This window comes from Passer montanus, unplaced genomic scaffold (genome assembly GCF_014805655.1).
Source record: "Passer montanus isolate IOZ18808 unplaced genomic scaffold, ASM1480565v1 scaffold40, whole genome shotgun sequence".
Lineage (NCBI taxonomy): Eukaryota > Metazoa > Chordata > Aves > Passeriformes > Passeridae > Passer > Passer montanus.
Window position 1 is genome coordinate 1,764,867 of NW_024368819.1, and position 15,912 is coordinate 1,780,778.

At 45.6% G+C, this 15,912-nt stretch overlaps 1 protein-coding gene and 1 long non-coding RNA gene across 2 annotated transcripts in view; one reads left to right on the forward strand and one right to left on the reverse strand.

The window, feature by feature from the left end:
- SERTAD2 (SERTA domain containing 2) overlaps positions 1-15,912 on the reverse strand; it is a 79,471-nt gene that overhangs the window by 35,551 nt on the left and 28,008 nt on the right. The window lies entirely within an intron of this gene.
- On the forward strand, positions 1,420-9,915 carry LOC120506806. Its single transcript, XR_005628606.1, has 3 exons — positions 1,420-2,152; positions 3,009-3,158; positions 9,844-9,915. It is a non-coding gene; the product is annotated as an uncharacterized LOC120506806 (long non-coding RNA).

Consider the following 15,912-nt stretch of genomic DNA (forward strand, 5'->3'; position numbering starts at 1 on the left):
CAAAATTCATGTGGCACATGTGAAAGAAAGATCTTGTTTGTCTGCTTCCCTACATATTTTTCCCCATCTATCAGAGGAGAAAACCTTTTTTTTTTCCTAGTCAAGGATTTACTTGCTGAAGCAATTAGAGATACACAAAAAATACAGAAAGTCTGAATAACCACACAGTAAATGTGCCACAGTGAGGGCTCCCAAAATACAGCCCATTAAGTTCCCCTAGAAGAATCTTGAAGTCAGCCTAGGTTGTATTGCAAATAAGCTCGATTACATTTTCCCTCCCTTCACCAAGTCCTAATCTTTAGTGCTCCTCTTCAAATAAAACTTCATCTTCCTGGAGAACAGCAACTCCTCCACCATTTCTATCAAGTCATCCATTGTAGCACACTGGTTTATTTAAAACCAAACCCAATTGCCCAAGCCCGTAAATACCAACTGCTTCCTGATTTTGGGACTTGCCCATCTATTAAAAAGGAAGCCGTTCACGTTACAGACCCTAATCTTTCAAACAGTTTTGCCTGCGCTTAGCAGGAGCACGCGAGCACTTCGGTCCAATGTAAGCATTTGCTGAAGTGAGGCCAATGTTTCCTGTTGTAGTTAAAAGCACATTATACAGTGAGGATGGAAAAATATGTCTGCAACACAAAATCAACCCTTCTCTTCCCATTTCAGGGTGAGGAGCTCGGGAAAGCACTCTCAATGTAAATGTATGTGACAAGGGCCCCGGTAGAGTGAGTGCCATGAACAGCTTTACACTGTGCTGGCTTTCTAAGTCGGGAAACCAACTGGGTGTCATTTAATCTCCCAGATTAAAATCACTTAGCGAATATTGTATTGTTTCAGTGCTCTTGCTGTCAGCGCAGCGTTGGGGGCCTCGCCGGCGCTCTGCTGCTCGCTAACTCACCACTAATGAAACCTCGCGCAGGAGCAGCTGCCGGAATCTGTGTCAAACTGCATCTGGCACCCATCTATCTTCCAGCCATCTAAATTCACCTCTGAAATCATACAAAAGCAGCCGCAGAGCTCCCTGCAGCCACTCCAACACACCAGGCTTTGTCTCATCAAGCCTGTTAAGCAATTTAAAGCAATTTATTTTTTTAATTTGCCTTGTGTTTTACAGCGGCAGCTTTCACAAAAGCAGCGAAGAAGTTAAGAAAAAAAATTGAGGGGGGGAGGGGAAAAAGTGCCCCCTTTTCTTTTTTATTTTTAAAGGAAAAAAAAAGCCTGTCAAGCTCTCAGTAGACTATCATTAAGCCAGTTTTGGCTGAAACTGTATGTTTAGGGGTTTTCCAATGGAGACACTCTGGTGCCTGCAACACTCAGACAGGGAGGGGAAGCTTCTATACAATTGTTGAATTGTTGTCATGGCTATTAAATATGCTGTAGCACAAATACCCAACAGGGCTGAAGGTTTGTCATGTATTGGCTCTGGAGAGGTATCAAAAATACTGGTATTAACTAGCAGATAACTGAGTTATACAAACACTGAATAAAAGATTCAGTCAAAAGTTTTAAAAGGTTTATTAACTTCACTCCAAGCCCTTCCCCCCCACCTCCCAATTGGGGCCTAAAGTACTCTGTAAATTAAAACTATTTTACATTTACTGTGGCGTTAATTTGACCGAGTCTCCTCTAATGTTTGGGATAAAACTGTCTCTTCTCTCTTTGCATTTTGTGCAGAGGACAGGAGTTTTGCTCCACCGTCTCGTTAGGCTCACGAGTGGCAGTTTGAGAGAGTGGCACAGTAAAGCCATGACTTGCTGACTAAAACAGGTCAATGAAAAACAGGCTAGTGACTGAAATTGAAACTTCTCATTTCTCTCAAGAAAAGGGTGTATTGTCAAGATAGAGTCAAGCATTGTCTGTTAAGCAACTTTGAGAGCAGCAGCGCTCAGCACGGCGAGCTCCCCGGCGCGAGAGGAGGGGACAGGGCCCCTGGCACATCCCCAGCGCCCGGCCAGGCCCCGCCGGGACAGACGCCGTCCTCTCCACGCCAGAGCCCAGCCAGCTGCCAGGAAGGAGCACTAAAGAACACGGTGTGCAGAGGGCAGGGGATGTGCTGGGCTCCCCTCCCAGGCTGAAGCTGTCTGTCCAGCCAAACAGGTCACGATCCAGGTCTCAGTGACATCCAGCCATACGGCATGGAGGACTCCAGGTGAGTGTGCCAGGCCTCCGTAAGGGCAGTGGTGGGCGAGTTCGGGAGGCGTTTCCTAGACTGAACGCTGCAAACTGCGGAAGGAGCAGGAGAAACAGGATCTGCCAACCCATCTAATTAAGGAGCATTTTCCCCACGCAGATTCATACACATCTCTCCAGGCTATAGGGCCCTCATTTCTTGCCTGAGCCCAAAACAGACTGACTGTATTTTCCATTTCTATAACAATTTGTTCCCAGCATTTCTCAGGAAGAAGCACAACGTACATTTCGTACAAAAATGGTCACATGCTCGTAGATACCTCTGCCTCTGCTGCTAATTCCATTGTGCCTATCCAATGTGCAGCTAACCTTTTGCAGCAACTAAAATCTGAAAAAAAAATGGAAGTGTGCTTCTTTCCTGTGAGCTTCCCGAAGTAACCACTGTGACAAGAAATCACATTTTTGAGCAAAGGCTACCAGTCCAACTGCTGGCATTGCTGCTCCTCTACCCACTAACTATAAAGGAGATTTGGATATGCCCTGCACAGGGTCACTTTATAGGGATGTCCAAAATGAAATCACCATTGCTAAGAGGCTCAGCGAGTATCCTGGACAGTCCCCTCCAGCCCCGATTTGAGCTCAACAGCAGGACTGACAACAGCCCCAGGATTGTGGCCACCGGGAAAGGCCACAGACATCGACAATTCATTTTTTACAGGCCAGTGGGCTGACCTCTGGCCAGCAGTGGAACAAGTCAGCTTAAAGGCGACAAAGCTCTGTATACCACTATAAATCATCCAAACCAACCAGCAGAAAATCTGTGCGCTGATCATGTTAGCTTATACCTCCTCTTTATTTTTTCCCTGTGTAAACAGAGTCCTCTCCCCCATCACCTCCCAAGGCCCATCTGGAGGAATCACAAAGGGTGTTCTCACATCCTGCTCCCTGAAGAAGCCGGTCCTGCTTGCTGAGTGCTGCCAACGTCACGCCAAGCGATGACGCAAGCCACGACTGTTGTCCAGGTGGTGAGGTGTGACCTATTTCTGGGCTACAGGAGTTTGGTTTGGGAGGGATGTGCAATGTCTAGGGATGGAGATGGGAAGAAGAGAAAATTCTTGTAAGAAAGTCAGGAATTGATCATATTATACATCTTGGCTCTGTGTTTTTATAGGGAATTAAGAGGCGAAAACAAAAGCAGTGCCCACAGCCTCAGGATCTTAACATCAATCTGGAGGGGAACTAAGAAGGAGAAAGGATCCCCACTGTAGGAAGCAGAAATTCTTGCTGCTTACAGAAAAAACATCTCCCCAAAATCTGGTTTCTTTAACAGTATATGGCATCAAAAGGAAAAATACTTTAAAGACACAAAGGCATTTCGCTCCTCCCCTGCCTTCCAACAAGTACATTCATTCAAAAACAACCTGTCCAACACCACTACCAGGTGTCTCAGGTTTTATGCATGAATAAGCTGTCCTGTAACTGGCACAAATATTCATTTCCCAAGTGGAGTATTTCTTCAGTCATTCAACTCTGACATGATATATGCAACGAAATGAGTTCCGTAGCAACAGGGTAAATTTTCACAGCTAATTCTCTCTTGCAGGATTTTCTTTGGCATTGGGCTGAAGCATCATTGGTTTGCTTGTCACTTGATGATTTTGCCATATTGTAGAGCAGCTATGCTGACCCAGGACACAGTCCTACACAAACAAACAGTATTTCAAAATTTACAGCATTGCCCTTAAGTTGCAATCCAGAGGGCATCCCACCGAGGTTGTGGAAAAAAGGGAAGCAAATGCACTCGATATGCTCAATGCACAGCACTCCTTTAATTAAAGGAGACTCTCAGTTGGTCTGTACCTACTTTCCTGACATCTTTGGGGCTTTCCAATCCTCCCAACCCCTTCATCCATAGGGAATTCTCTGCAGATACCTGGGCTAGCAAATGTGGTGCTTGTATTATGTGGCATGTGCACACTGCCTATCCAGAAAACAAGCGAAACCTCTCCAAAATACCACATTCCCTGTACTGATTACAAAAAACTCCCCAGTTCCAATTTCCAGGAACTCCTAGAAGAGCAGGCAAGCCTTGGTGCCTACATCCCTTAAATATAATTTGAGGGGAATTATTGTTTCAATAATAAAGGGAAGCTTTTTTTTCATGGGGGAAACCAGAAAACCAAACACAGCTTCTTTATATCAGGTGCTGTGTTCATGTAATGAGTTTTTCTGTGGTGTAATAGTTTTCTAAACAGGGCAGCCAAGAATTGCTTTTTCCAGTTATCCATAAATCAGGGTTGGAGAGAAAAGAAACAGTTCCAGAGTGTGGTATGCATCAGTCTGAGCAATCACTCCAGCATCGTGCAGGTAAACAGCTACACAGCATCAATTAGCAGCACAACAAAAAAAGAGCCATCTACAAACCAGAATGCAGGAAAAAAAGCTTACAACTTTGCCAACAGACCACTTATCTGTTTGAAGACAGGGGAAACGGAGCTACCTCAAATTGTAGGGGTCACCAGAAGAAGGCACAGAGATCAGAGCGTGGAGCAGTATGAGCAGAGCAAGGGGGGAAGCCTCCTGAATGGAGAGGAAAATAAGAGCTAGAAACTGGGCAGAGGGCTTGCAGGCAAATATGAGATAAAACAGTTATGTATCTATGCAAGCTGCAAACTGGCACAGAAAGAGCTCCAAAGCAAGGAGGTGGGGAGGGAAAGGCAATGGCAAGAGGGGGATCTAGACCTGATTATGGCAGAAAATAGTTTGGGCATTTTTGTTGGGTTTTTTTTGTTTTTTTTTTTTCTTTCCCCACATTCATCTGGATAAAAATAATAAGGACTGAAGTGTGAGTCCAAGAGGCCAAGGATGGGAAAATGTATCACACTAGAAGCAAAAGATGACCCAGTTTGGACAAGAGGTTTAAGGAGAAGAAAATCAAGAGGAGAGAAGGAAGCCTGGAAACTTGTGTAGAGAAGATAGCAGCAGGATTTAGCAACCATAAGGAATAGGAAGGGGGGATGGGTAAGGAGAGGGGAGTTAAAAACAACAGAGTTGCAGCTATGTTTCATGGCACTAATTCAGCAAAGAAACAGCCTCAAATGGATGTAAACAATGGACTATTCATTAGGGGTTTCATTCCCTGCAACCCAGCAAACTATTGTCTGCAAGTTTTAAATACTCCCTTCACACACACACAAACTAAATTACAGAAAATGTGAAACATCAGATAATCTCAACAACGTGTCTCAAAATCACTGCCCTCAAGCATGCACTATGCTTGGCAGACTCTTCTTCCAACCATCTGCCAGCACGTGGAGAAAAATAAATAATTAACACACATCTGGGGTCAGACTGTGAGCTACAGCACCCAGCCTGAAACTCCCGCCTGAGTAAAGGACAGGCAGTGACTAACAGCACATGTGGATTGAACTCTGAGGAGCCTTTCCAAGCTGTCCCACCCTAAGCATCCTGTCCACCTTGCAAGGGAGCCTCCCACACTGACAGAAGATGATGTGTGCTTCTATCCCACACCATCTATCTGACAGAGCAGCTGAACAAGCAATTCAAAGTCTGGGGCTACATTTTCACTTGCAGAAGGTTTATAGTTTCTCCTGCTGCCACTATTACAGTAAGGGACAGCCTGGATAGGTAGAAAATATGTTTGACATCTGGTTTTGCTCATTTGAGCTTCATCTGTTACAGCTCTCCAGTAATACCCTTTCCTGAGCACCAGGGCACACAGCAGGGCATGCAGGTGTGATCCAAATATCCTTGTCTTATTCTCAAAGGTGATTTGCCTCTTTGGACTGCCCCAGAGCAAGCCTCCAGACCACAGCCCCTCAGAGGGAAGGGGGTTGTGCTTCCCAGGAAAGGGCAAGATGGAAGAAGAGGCAGATAACTTGGGCTTTCTTTTTCTCATCTATTGAAGGCATCTGCCTAAAGGACCTTCCATAGTGTGTCCTTCCTGTATTCATAGGCAAAGGCTCAAGGGACCTATCCAGTCTGCAGACCTGAAGAGCACAGGCTGTACATCTTCACTCAGCATCTCTCATGCTTGGTAGGATGTGACCTGTCTTTCAGGAATCTGGAGGACTGCAGGGAGAAGCTCCTGACAAGAGGCTGTCTCACAGCTTTTTTCCCTCTTGTCCAGGTCCAAAGGTACATTAGCACAATGACTCTGCTCAGTGTTACATCACACTGCTCCCACCAGGAGTTACACAAATGTAAGGAGACCTTGGACTCCCTTCAGGTTTTCACCCAACTTCTTCCAACTCCTACTGCCTGCACTGAAGGTCTGTGATGAGGGACAGAATCACAGGATCTGTTGAGCTGGAAGGGACTCACAAGGATTGTCAAATCCAACTCCTGGCCCTGAACAGAACCATCCCCAAGAGTCACATCATGAGAAGGGAGGAGTCTTTTCTTATCCTTAGTTTTGGGCATATGGGCAACAACAAAGCACCTAGTTTTGTTTTGTCTGCTCTCCAGAAGTGCTGTGTGTTTCACTGAGCAGCAGCGGAAGCACGCAAACAACACACAGCCCACACAGGAAAAAACCAGCCTGGAAAAGTGGCAGGAGGGGAAGAACTTGACAGTTTTAATTCAGTTTGTGTCTTTCATATTGCATGGACTCTCTTTGTTCATGCTACACGGTACACAAGCAGTACACACAACAAATCACTGTCCACCAATCTCGGAAAAATCAAGACAAAAAAGCTGAAATTACAGATTCATTTGCGGTTCCCCTCTGATCTCAGCATGCTTCACATTTAGGGTTCATGGAGTATCTCAGTATAGCAAACACACTGACAACTACTAGAGTTTAGGGACACCTTTACAACTGCCACATGGGCAGCAGGAAGCAAAATCCTTGTGCACAACACTGAAATTTCCCCTTTCCAGCTCTCTGAAAAGCCCCCAGTGCTGCCCCCAAAGGCAGCCTTTGGGTTAGAGGAGACAAGTCCCACAGCTTCTGCATCTCTGTATGTGTTTTAGTTTTAACCTAAACTTTCAGTGGGAAAGAAGACAATTTCTACTTCTTTTCACTGCAAGGGTAGCCAGCAAAATGTGAACTGAAGGTTGGGCAGAAACACTGAGGAAGTGCAGAGAGAGGGTGCTGTAAGTCACGTGGGTCTCCAGCATATGGATAACAGTCACACTTAAATAAGGAAATCAAATGTCAGTCCACTGCTACCCTGTCCAAAATTAATCTCTCTACTGATTCCCAAGAATATGAAGCTTCAAAAGCTGAGTGCCTGCTTGCAGAACAGGCAGACAGTAGAAAACACACACAGGGAAATAACTGGAGTTTGTTCTGCTCCTCTTTTACCCAAAGTCCTTTTTATTAAGCGCTTTTCACTTAGCTGTACGAGCAAAGGAAGCAGGAGAGGAAGGGGGCAGAGGGAGGAGGGAAGGGGGAAATACAGCATTTCCCATCAGCTCTACCAAAGGAAAGGAATGGTGGGGAAACATAAGAGCTGGCTGCAGATCATTCCCAGCCAGACAAGTGCAAATGAGCGACAAAAAGGACTAACATACAGAGATCAGCAAAAGGAAAACCAGCACACAGGGGAAAAACCAAGAGAATACATAGGAAAGGAAAAGAGGATGTGAGAAGGCTCTTTTGGTGGGACAAACTACTGAGGAAACAGCCAAACACACACCACCACTCTAAGAATCAAACAGAAGCAGCTGAAGGTTTGAAGAAGGCATCCTAACACAGAGAAGAGGTTCTGTCTGAGCTAAAAAAACAAATCATGGTCTTGAAAACCCCAACAAGAAAAGAAATGCTAGATAGGAGGTGATATGGAGAAGGTTAAAAAAAAAAGAATACAGGAGTTTGGCTTTCTTTTACACACTGCAATCTTCACTCACGTTCATGTCTAACCTGGAGAGTATCAAATCTCAATTTCAGCAAAAAAGATCCAAGCTTGAATTAGTCAGCCCATAAAGGATATTTAGTCACCACCTCTAATCAGCCTCCTATCACAACCAAGGACATGCCGAATATCTGAAGTAGACTAGGTTTAAAAACTAAAACAGTACCAGAAATAGTAACAATTCCTGGCTGAGTCACATTTTAAGCTACACACATTACCCATTCAAAGGATTTAATTTGAACATTGTTATTGTTGAAACTTGTTGGTTTGCCTTATTTTGGTAGCTCAGATGAGCAGGAACAACATTTCCTGTACTATGGACGAGATGCTTTTTGATCATTACAGGGTTTTTCCTTCCTCCTGTTTCCAGCCTTCAAACACCTCTACTGAAGGGAACTTTCCTTGCAGACAGTGTCCTTCCCAAGGACAGACCTAGAGAAAAGATGACTTTCCTTAGTTTTAACAGAGACATGGGGGCTGATGAAAATGTTTGCTTGGGTGTATGCACTGTGTGAGCCAATGAAGCTGCAACCAAATGTCTTCACTCTTTCTCCTGTAACTTGATACCTGGCTTTAGCAATCCCTCCAGCTCTTGAATTAGGAATGGAAAATATGAGAGCTCTGTTTCACAGCAAAGGTTTAGAGACAGGGGAAGAAAAAGAACTAGAACATATTAGGGCTACTTGCAAATGGTATTTGCTTCACACTGGACTCTGACAACACCACATGCAGGCTCTGTGTACCCACATGTACCTATGGGTGCCCCTGCTGCAAAGCACTGCCCAGCCATGTCAGAGCTGGTGGTTTGAAGACTGACCCCAAACCAAGCCTAAAGCCTGATTTCTAAAGCAATTCCTTTTACTTTGTACCTCTGTGCTCCAATGGCTCTGGGTGCAAATAATGGCATTTGAAAGCAAACAGCTACTGCTGGGGGAGCAAGATATTAAAAACTCCAGTAGCTGTTTTTGTGCATAACTGCAGTTTGTCGTGAAAGTAAAACAGGATGCTGGGCTGAAAGCTTTATGAAAATGGTGTCCATAATCGTCACACTCATTTCCAAGTCCTTTGAAAAATATTTTTAAAGCATCTGTCTAGTTATATCTCTTGTTACGTGCTCTCAGCCACAAACTGGCAAATTTCAAATCCCGAAACAGAGCACAGGAACCCTTCTCCAAACAAGAGCTCTCTCAGCACTCTGTGGTATCCCTGGCCTTCCCAGAGTGCTCTCATGCACCAGGGAAGGGTACAGTGTGCTCGCAGGCTCACCAGGAAAAACCTTTCCCTGAGCATTGTGGCTCAGCCATTTCAGTGACACAATTACAGCACTTGCCAAGGAGCTTGCATCATGTAACATGCTGCGAGGCTTTTCACGGCAGCGCGGCTCCAAGCTTCCCTTCGGGGGCCCATCCCCGAACGCCCTGCTGCAAAATGCTGCAGCTCCCAGCCCCCGCCAGCTTCTCCCACCTCCAGGAACAGCAGCAGGGATCCTGCACCTCTTTTTGCTCCTTCAGCCCTGCGGAGCTCGGTTTGACGCTGCCTTCCAGTGTTTACAGGGAAGGATGACTGTCACCTTTCAGAGTATCACCAGTCATCTCCGCAAGAAGGTTTTGATGTAAATCAGGTAGGGAAGTGACAGGGAACCAGCAAGAAACACTTTTGCTGTGTTCTCGGGACTATGAATTTGTGGTATTGCTGCTTGTTTGACAGAGGTCAAATTTTACTAACGCAGGATTAAATACTGTCCGTGGAACCATATGATGCTAATGGCAGGTAGTGCTGAAGATCCAGGTGGAAACAAAGCTTAACTTTGCCTTCTTCTTCTGATTTACAGACTGGTGACAAGATTTCTAAAACAACAGGCTATAGCCGTGCCATGACATGTATCAATAAAGCTGGAGCTTTGCTGGGATCGTGAGCAACGAGCGGTGTGCGCTGCGAACTAAAGGAGTACAAAAACCCAGCAAATTAAGCAGTTTGCTCCTGAGCTGAGGTTTGTAGAGATCTGATGAGCTGCAGGATATTGGCTCTCCATCTTGCTTCCAGCTGCTTCTACAGATGTCCAGGCTCCTCACTGCCAAGAAGAGCTAGGAGGCTAGTGAAAGCAGCTGGAAGAGAAGGAGGTGGAGGAGGAGTCAGGCTTGCACCCTCTGGGGAGGGCCCAAAGAGGAGGAGGAGGGAAGCAGGCACTGCCCACACATGCTCTACAACTCTGGCTGAAGGTGCTGACTGCTGGGAAAAGGTGTAATGTCCATGGAGAAGGGAATGAGGAACTTCAGAATATTTTTTCTTTCTTTTTTTTTTCCTGTTTTCTTTCTTAGAAGCTAGGGAAGAAAATTAGGTCATTGAGTAGCATCTCTGCAAGCATGTGGGAGCAAGGAGGGCAGAGATTCAAGAAAGAACCAACAAGGACAGGGAGGGAGTCAGAGAATCAGAGAGAAATAAAAGTGATCAAATATTAGTGGTGTATGCAAGAGCAAGAGAATCACTGAGCAGATGGGAGGAGGGAAGAAGAAATGATTAATAGGGAGTGTGAGGCCCTTCCCCCTCCCTCAAGCAGGACTAATCACATGGAAGACAGCTAAAATCTTACTTCCTAATATTGCTTTGCTGCGGTAGCTGCTACATGATGGAGGAGAGCAAGCCCATCCACAAGACAAAAATCTCCCTAAAAGATGAGAACAAACCCCTCAGGACAGCACAACCATGTTTTGGCTGCTGGTGCTGAAGGGACATCTGTCAGGATGGATCTGTCATATCCTGAGAGCTGATACCTGGTGCTCCTGCAGGACCACCAAGTCCTGCAGTGAGTCTAAAGCCACATTCCTGCTTTCACCCTGGTCACCTCTCCTGCCTCCAGCCTTAGAGAGGAAAATGACTGGCCTTTCCATGCAAGCCAAATGCATATGTTCAATTCCCCTACACCAGCAGCCAAAAAAATCTCATTGCCTGACATCAGAGCACACCTCTGACCGAGCACTTGTGGGGCCCCACCTGGCTATGAAGGAGCTTCCTCCTCAGCCCAGGGGCACAGGGTGAGCTTTGCCATGCCGGCATCGATGGGAGGGGCAGGTCAGCTCTGCAGCTGCCCTGCTCTCCTCGGCTCACTGGGCCAGAGCCAGCTCTCCTGCAATGGGAAGCACAGGCTCCCTTCCCACCATGTGTTTCTCAGGCTTGGCCGTCACAAAGCAGGAGAGAGGAAGGGCCATTGCCACAGAAACAGTTCCAGATAAATACATTTGCTAAAAAGAGGCTCCCGTGGATTTCTGGTGACAGGCTGTCACCGGGACTGCTCTGCACAAAGCTCCCACAAGATTCAAGTACACAGTCCTCTTCCTGAAATATATGCTAAACAGCTTATTCCTTCCCACATTTTACAGGTGCTAGCATGTTCATCCATCCCCTCACTTTTTTCTTCCATGGACTGAGCAACCCCAATACTTACACTTTCTCTGTATAGGTCATGCCTGCTAAATCATCCATTCATGCTATTTTCCTCCTTTTTTTTTTTTTTGACCCACTTTTGAGTTGTTTTGCTGTTTTTAAAGGCTGTGAGCAGAAAACTGGTTCAAGACTCCAGCTGAGACCTCACCAAGCTGAGCTGAGGGGAAGGATCACTGTACCCTTTTGGTTATAAACCTCAGCTTGCCTTTTTCATAACTGTATGAGGCCAGTGACTCACAGTCAGCCTGGAATCCACCATCAACTCCATCCTCCCTCTGCAGAGCTGCTGCTCAGCCAGCCAGCTCCCATTCTGGGTAGCCCATTATTCCCACCTAAGTTAACAACTTTGTGCTTGTCCTTCTCTGAATAACCTCTTATTTTTTTCCAAGTGATTTCTCCACTTGGTCAAGATTTTAAATTCTAACCCTGTTCTCAAGAAAACTCAGAGCTCCACCCACGTCAGTATCATTTGCAAGTGTAATCAGCACCCACAGCAGAAAAATCCCCACTGTGTGTCACTTCTGGGGAGGACACACAGGAACTGACCACTGTAGACACAAACTGATCCTGGAGTGTTTGTGACATTGCACCCCACAATGTCCATCCCTGGAATTTCCTCAGGAGTAACCTGAGAGTCACAATAAAGTATGGAAGACAAAGTTGTTAGGGATGCCATGCAAATATGCTCTGCTCATGATGGACCACTGTTCTTTGCCACAGGACATAATAAAAATAATTCAGATAAACTGCCATGCTACTATTTAACCCAGTGTAAAGGAGATGACTGCAGCTCATTAAAAAAAAAAAAAGTGCAAAAGCCTCAGCAAGGCAAAAGTGAAAAGGAATATTTGCCTGTTCATGATGGTGGAGCATCCAGCAGAACTAACTGTGATGTCTCCTGCAACAAACAAGAATGTTCCCCTAAAAACTTTCACCAGGAAGCATCACTCTTTCTACAGTATTCATCAAAGCGATTTCAGTCCACACAAGACATCATTTCCACCAGACATTGTTTCTCTCCAGGGCTTTGACACTACACTATGATGTCAAATATCTTTAGACTGATAAAAAGTGAGCAAAAATTCAACTGGCTAAAGGCGAGGAGGCAGAGGCAGCCAGGAGGGGTGGCTGTGTTTGCCTCAAACAACTGACCTGGAAAAAAAGGACTTGAAGACATTTCACACCCAAGTTCTGGTCACCATATATAGCTCGTGGGCAATATGGCAGAAGGGCACTTTGATCCCAAGCAGTGTTTTAGGGCAGCAAATTGCAGCTGTCCTACAGGACACCGCTATTAATCCTGCAGCAAAACACACGGGGATGTAAATTCCATCAATTGCCCACTGTTTAAAGAAATTAGTTTTCTTTAGAAGAGGAGCATGCTGTTATAAACACACCTGACTCAAGTCCATCTGATCCCCATTTATGCAGGTGGAAACACTTTTGACTTTATACTGGGAAAAGCAATGTTCAAAATCTGACATGTCCTTTTACTCCCAGTGCTGACACAAAAGACAAAAAAAGTACAAAACCTAGTTTGTGTTTGCTCTTTGAGATCTGAATCAGTAGCAAATGGGATAAGCCCAAATGCCAGGAAGGTGAGGAAATCCTGGATCCTAGGGACCTCCAGCAGAAAAATATCTGGTGATAATGCCAGTGAGGGCTCCAACACTTTCTTTATCAATTAAAACCTTTTTTTAGGAGGGTATATGGCAGCAAGATTGCCAAGAGATTATTAATAATCACAGCACTGCAAACCTTTGCTTTGGTCAGTTTTAGCCCCAGAATGACCATCTCCAACCTCTGAGGCCAGATGGTGTAAGCACTGGTAAACTAAACAGCACCCATGGTGTTCTGAAAGATGATGACAGTGAAGTCTAGAAAGGCACCCCAAAGAGACCACTGAAAGAAATGAGAATGTGTTTTATTCCTTTATGCCAGATGATTTCAAAATTGCTGCAGGAGACTGCAGCAGAGACAAATTTCAAGTTTTTGTTTGTTTATTTATTTCTGTTTAAGGTAGAGCAAACTCGCCAAAGGAAGGCAACACAATATGGAGGGGGAGAGAAGAGAGAGGAAGAAAAAAGGAGTTCAATACTCTCCCTCATTTTTTGAGGATTTCTTTCCTAAGCTTGACAAAGCTTTGTAGCTTTTCATGCTCCACGCACCATATGACTCTCCCGGCCAGAAAGATTTACTGCATTCGGAAGTCCAGGGTGGAGTGCTCCAGCAGAACCGGACCAGTGCTACAGCCGGATCTGAAGTGATGTCAGGAAATGGGTGGGGGCAGGGAAGGGGAGCACAGCGAATGACATAGCCCACAATCAGGAAACTCACTTGGCAAGATTTGTGGAAAACCGGAGGTGTACAGGAGTAAAGGCCCATAAAGCAGTGCTCCGGCTGCTCCCAGCGCTGATCTGCTCCCGCTGTCGGAGCTCAGAGGCAGGAGGGCATTTGCCAGCTCCGGGAGTGGGAGCGGTGCCAGGGCCTGGGTGAGCTCTGCTGTCATGTGGTGAGCGCTCGGTAGTGGGGAACGGGAGGAAAGCACCCACTCCAGACAACACCTACTTCTAGCTACCCAATAAAGGTAAGGAGGATGCAGGAGGAAGGGAAGGATAAAAGCATCGTGCAGCTGTAAGGGAGCTACGGCAGATAACTATTACAGAGGCAGCTTGCCCAGAGATGGCGAGGGCCAGGAGACTTCAGAGCGGCACTCAGGCAGCACCAGCGCAAGCCAGAGGCAGCTGCAGTGCTACACCACTTTCCGGGGAAAATGTAGCAAGACAGAGGTGAAACAGTGAAGCCTTTAACACCTGCAGACAGGCCAGCAAATCCCCAAAACCCCACCAGAGAAGGAGAGACACAGGAATCACCCAGGTGGGTCTGGTTCACGGAGTTTGGGGCTCTCAGGTAACCAGCACTACTCCCCCAGACAGTGCGTGGGTAAGGGGGCCGAAGGGATCAGGGAGCCCTGGGAAGGAGAGGGCTGGATGTGGCACAATGCTCCTAGGATGTGCTGCAGCAAGTTGCAGAGGAGGGTGACTTTCTTGTTCCTACACTGAGGAGTTACCTAGAGACAAGCAGCCTCAAGTACAGGAGCTCCCAGGATGGGAATGTAGCCAATGCAGCTCCAGGATGGCAGCGCTGCCGCTGCTGTCCTCCTCTTGAACCCAGAGATTCATGGGGGTCCATGTCTGGACACACAGCCCTGTGCCAGACATCTTACAAGCTAAACAGGTATGTCAGAGGGATGGGAAAAGGAAATACAATCCTCAGGAATTAAATAGCAAATGCAAGAGAGCAAAGGGAATGTTTAAAGGCCAGGCACTCAACTCACCCTCTGCTCTCCCTCTCCTGAATTCCAGTCCACTGGAAGATACCTGTTTTGGGGGAATTTATAAAAAATTATTCTGCAAAGGACCTATGCTACTGAGTAGGCTAAGTACTAATCAAAAAGTTTTTCCCTCCAAAGAAATCAGTAAACCCAAAAGCAACACAAGGCAGCTTCAGAAGCCAAAAAAGGTGTTAGCATAGCATAATAATGACAAATTCGGAGCAGCAGAGATAAGATGGACATTGATATAACATAGACAAGAAATAAAGCAAACACATCCAAACCCAAGCTAATTCAAAGGAATGAAATTCTTGGAAGTTATCAATATTCTCACAACAGTTTGTGGTCATAAAACTCTAAGAACCAAACAATCAAAATCAGGTCTTCTATTTAAGAGCACCTTGGCCTCAAAAAAAAGATACCTCTGTGGGCATCAGATGGCTTTTGGTGAGCAAAGAGGAGTGTGAGATGCATAAACAGCTCTGCACCACACACAGAGACTCAAAGGGACAAGTTAGTACATCTAAGAGCTCAACAAGGTTAGAAGCAAGAGGATCACAAATGGAAATTTTACCTACAGCAGGTCTGACTTTTCACCAAGGCCCATATGTAAAAGGAACAAAAAAAGCCTCAAAGACTACACATGCCTTGGAGCATCCTACTCAGTATGCAAAAATGTTCTATTTCACATGCACAGAATCCCCAAAAACTGGATGCTTTTTCATTACTTCGTGTCACTACCAAGCAGTTATTCACTGGAAACACAGAACTGAACCTCCTCACAGCATACTACTAAGCAAAATAAATTTTAAAAAAAGGATAATAATAAAAAAGCTTCCTTCCTCCACTATATCCACACAGAGAACCATAAGATTACTTTCCATAGCTGGTTTTTCTCATACAATTACACAGATATGCACATGTAAGATGTGAAGGCCCAGTTAACATTTAAGTGCAGGTACTTTTTGACAGAAATTTCCCCTTCCGAACCAGCCATCCAGCAAGCTCACAGGACAACCCAGTCCTGCACATTCATAACCCTGATCATTTGGCAATCTAATGTCAGGCAGGCAGGTGATTTAAAACCACATATCTGACTCTCCAAGAGATAGAAAATGCTTGGAT